Below are 4,568 nucleotides of genomic sequence, written 5' to 3' on the forward strand. Positions count from 1 at the left end.
AGCTACAAAACCTTAGTTCTGCCGAGAGCTCAAGGAACTGGAAGGTTGACCCTGTGTCTATCTGTCCACAGATGGCGCTGATCTACAAATTACTCCTACTGGTCGCGTGGTCTAATGGATAAGGTATCAAACTTCGGTATTAATTCTGAGGTTGTCAGAATTTTGCAGGTTCGAGTCCTGCCACGGTCTTTTTACACACTTTTTAATTCGTGTTCAGTTTTATAAAACCAAACCATGTTCCCACTTAATAGCTGAAGGTGATTCCCTACCAAACACTGCAGGGCTCTTTATTAATTAGTATTTTTGATGCTGCTTTGTGTGTGTATTGCTCAGTAGTCCCCAACAAATCCACAATATCTAATTGATGCCGATAAATTATTAGTGTTTCAATTGGAACTTTGGGTTAATCAGTGTAATAAAGTGCAGTGGAGGGAATTCTGATCAATTTCGGGGCCAATGATTGCCACAGGGAGCCGATGAAATAAAATGAAGATTTTGAACCCAAGTCGCTGCGAGCAGGGTTCGGAACACTGTGCGGGAAAACCCCATTAGATTTCGAGTACCAACGCCTTAACCACTCGGCCATCGCAGCTGCACTTTAACAGAACGAAAATGCTTCCTACTGTGAGTGAGTCAGGAACTAGCTCAGAGAAGACAGGTCACAAATACTCACCGATAAATCCATCAGGGAATTCAGGATTAACTTCTTTGGCCAAAGAGCGCTGAGAATGCAGTAGTTGAGGCGTAATACTACAGATGCATTTAAGAGGAAGGGAGGAAGGAATAGAAGGATATGCTGATAGGATTTTTAAAATTCGTTTGTGAGATGTGGGTGCGCTGGCAAGGCCAGCATTAAATGCCCATCCCTAATTGCCCCTTGAGAAGGTGGTGGTGAGCCGCCTTCTTGAACCGCTGCAGTCCGTGTGGTGAAGGTACTCCCACAGTGCTGTTAGGGAGGGAGTTCCAGGATTTTGACCCAGCGACGATGAAGGATCGGCAATATACTTCTAAGTCAGAATGGTGTGTGACTTGGAGGGGAACTTGGAGGTGGGGGTGTTCCCATGCGCCTGCTGCTCTTGTCCTTCTAGGTGGAAGAGGTTGCGTGTTTGGCAGGTGCTGCTGAAGAAGCCTTGGTGAGTTGCTGCAGTGCATCTTGTAGATGGTACACACTGCAGCCACGGTGCGCCGGTGGTGGAGGGAGTGAATGTTTAAGGTGGTGGATGGGGTGCCAATCAACTGGGCTGCTTTGTCCTGGATGATGTCGAACTTCTTGAGTGTTGTTGGAGCTGCACTCATCCAGGCAAGTGGAGAGTATTCCATCACACTCCTTACTTGTGCCTTGTAGATGGTAGAAAGGCTTTGGGGAGTCAGGAGGTGAGACACCCGATGCAGAATGCCTAGCCTCTGACCTTCTCTTGTTGTCACAGTATTTATGTTCAATGGTAACCCCCAGGATGTTGGTGGTCAGCTCCTTTGTTCATGTTGGACCAAGGTTTTAATGAAGTCGGGAGCCGAGTGCTCTTGGCAGAACCCAAACCGGGCATCAATAAGCAGGTTATTGGTCAGTAAGTGCCACTTTACAGCATTGTGGATGACACCTTCCATTACTTTGCTGATGATTGAGAGTAGAGAGTAGACTGATGGGGCGGTAATTGGCTGGATTCTATTTGTCCTGCTTTTTGTGGACTGGACATACCTGGGCAGTCTTCCACATTGTTGGATAGATGCATGTGTTGTAGCTGTACTAGAACAGCTTGGCTGGAGCACAAGTCTTCAGAATGATAGCCGGGGTGTTGTCAGGGCCCAGAGCCATTGCTGTATCCAGTGTGCTCAGCCTTTTCTTGATATCACGTGGAGTGAATCGAAATGGCTGAAGACTGGCTTCTGTGATGGTGGGGACCTCAGGAGGAGGCTGATATGGATCAGGCCAGGTGGTCCGTCCAGCTTCATTTTTATTATTTTGTTTCATAGCGGTTTGTTACAACTGAGTGGCTTGCTAGGCCATGTCAGAGGGCAGTTAAGAATCAACCACATTGCTATGGGACTGGAGTCACACAAAGGCCAGACCGGGTAAGGACGGCAGATTTCTTTCCCTGAAAGACATTACTGAACCAGATAGGTTTTTACGACAATCCGATAGTTTCATGGTATCCATTACTGATTCTAGTTTTATTTGGGGGGTGAGGAGAAATAGAGAAGGAGGAGCCTCGTGTGGAGACCAGTTCGTGCAAATGGACTGTTTCTGTGGGGCAGACTCTATAATATTGAGCAAGTTATTATCTTAATGGCAAGAAACTGGAAAGTACTGTAGTACAAAGTGATCTGGGGGTCCTGATGCACGAAACTCAAAAAGTTAGTATGCAGGTGCAGCAAGTGATTAAGAAGGCCAATGGAATGTTGGCTTTCATTGCTAGGGGGATGGAATATAAAAACAGGGAGGTATTGCTGCAGTTGTACAAGGTATTGATGAGACCGCACCTGGAATACTGCATACAGTTTTGGTGTCCATACTTAAGAAAAGACATACTTGCTCTCGAGTCAGTACAAAGAAGTTTCACTCGGTTAATCCCGGGGATGAGGGGGTGGTCATATGAGGAGACTCTACTCATTGGAGTTCAGAAGAATGAGAGGCGATCTTATTGAAACATATAAGATTGTGAAGGGGCTTGATCGGGTGGATGCGGTGAGGATGTTCCCAATGATGGGTGAAACTAGAACAAGGGGGCATAATCTTAGAATAAGGGGCTGCTCATTCAAAACTGAGATGAGCAGAAACTTCTTCACTCAGAGGGTGGTAGGTTTGTGGAATTTGCTGCCCCAGAAAGCTGTGGAAGCTACATCATGAAATAAATTTAAAACAGAAATAGATAGTTTCCAAGAAGTAAAGGGAATTAAGGGTTACGGGGAGCGGGCAGGAAATTGGACATGAGTCTAGGTTCGGAATGGTCATGGCCCTGTGGGTAGTGGAGTGGGCCCAGGGGCCATGTAGCCTGGTTCTGCTCCTACTGTGTTCTAATTCTGTGTTAGATTTCAGGAGATGGTTTTATTCCTGTTCCTGGCTGGGGTGGAGATCGCCTTTACAGAAGGTAAGTACTGTAGAAAATGTAGGGCCAGAGTGATCTCCTGGAAGAATTTCGATCGCCTAGATGGGTCGGAGAGGAATTTCCCAGATTTTTTTCTCCCAAATTGGCCATTGGGTCTTTATCTGGTTTTTCGCCTCTCCCGGGAGATCACATGGGTTTGGGTAGATGCAGAGTGACAGAAGATTTGAGGTTAGGATCAGATCAGCCATGATCTTATTGAATGGTGGAGCAGGCTCGAGGGGCCGATTGACCTACTCCTGCTCCTATTTCTTATGGTCTTATGTAACACCCGTTTTAATCAGACACAGAATGATCCGGGACTGACAGCACATCCCTTTTAAATAGAAACAGAATGACCAGGGACTGACAGAGCATCCCTTTTAAACAGGCACAGAATGATCCGGGACTGACAGAACATCCCTTTTAAACTGAAACAGAATGATCCGGGACTGACAGCACATCCCTTTTAAACAGACACAGAATGACCCGGGACTGACAGCATGTCCCTTTTAAACAGGCACAGAATGACCCGGGACTGACAGCACATCCCTTTTAAACAGACACAGAATGACCCGGGACTGACAGCACATCACTTTTAAACAGACACAGAATAATGCGGGACTGACAGAACATCCCTTTTAAACAGACACAGAATAATCCGGGACTGAAAGCATGTCCCTTTTAAACAGACACAGAATATTCCGGGACTGAAAGCACATCCCTTTTAAACAGACACAGAATAATCCGGGACTGACAGCATGTCCCTTTTAAACAGACGCAGAATAATCCGGGACTGACAGCATGTCCCTTTTAAACAGACACAGAATGATCCGGGACTGACAGCATGTCCCTTTTAAAATGACACAGAATGATCCGGGACTGAAAGTAGACCACTTTTAAACAGACATGGAATGCTGCCTGACATGCAGAGTGTTTCCAGCATTTCATCTGTTTATATTTCAGATTTCCAACATCAACCCTATTTTGCTTTTGTAATTAAGTTTTACGTAGTTGGCTCTGTGGTGCAATGGATAGCGCATTGGATTTCTAGTTGGTATGACAGATTAAGGCATTCAAAGGTTGTGGGTTCGAGTCCCACCAGAGTCGGATTTTGGGTCAGGATTCGGTGGTTCCTCCACTGACGGTACATTTTGCAGTAAATCGGTAATTCAGAGAAGGGAAACTACCGCCCCGACACTTTCCCTCTGAGTACTCTCAACCCCTGAGTCAGTTACACAGGAGCAGGAGGAGACCATTCAGTCCCATGGCCGTTTTACATAGGAACAGGAGGAGACCATTCAGTCCCATGACCCTTTTACACAGGAACAGGAGGAGGCCATTCAGCCCCTCGAGCCTGTTACACAGGGACAACAGGAGGAGGCCATTCAGCCCCTCGAGCCTGTTACACAGGGACAAGAGGAGGCCTTTAACGCCTCGAGCCTGTTGCATTGGACAGGAGGAAGCCGTTCAGCGATACAAGATCTA

The 4,568-nt window shown here is 46.5% G+C and overlaps 2 non-coding genes across 2 annotated transcripts; one reads left to right on the forward strand and one right to left on the reverse strand.

The window, feature by feature from the left end:
• Positions 1 to 507: 507 nt before the first annotated feature.
• On the reverse strand, positions 508 to 592 carry trnas-cga (transfer RNA serine (anticodon CGA)). Its single transcript has one exon. It is a non-coding gene; the product is annotated as a tRNA-Ser (tRNA).
• Positions 593 to 4,096: 3,504 nt separating this feature from the next.
• trnar-ucu (transfer RNA arginine (anticodon UCU)) lies at positions 4,097 to 4,190 on the forward strand. The gene is made up of 2 exons: positions 4,097 to 4,133; positions 4,155 to 4,190. It is a non-coding gene; the product is annotated as a tRNA-Arg (tRNA).
• Positions 4,191 to 4,568: the final 378 nt, after the last annotated feature.

Source organism: Somniosus microcephalus, unplaced genomic scaffold (assembly GCF_052327205.1).
Source record: "Somniosus microcephalus isolate GS21.2 unplaced genomic scaffold, FLI_Smic_1.0 unresolved_chr3, whole genome shotgun sequence".
NCBI lineage: Eukaryota > Metazoa > Chordata > Chondrichthyes > Squaliformes > Somniosidae > Somniosus > Somniosus microcephalus.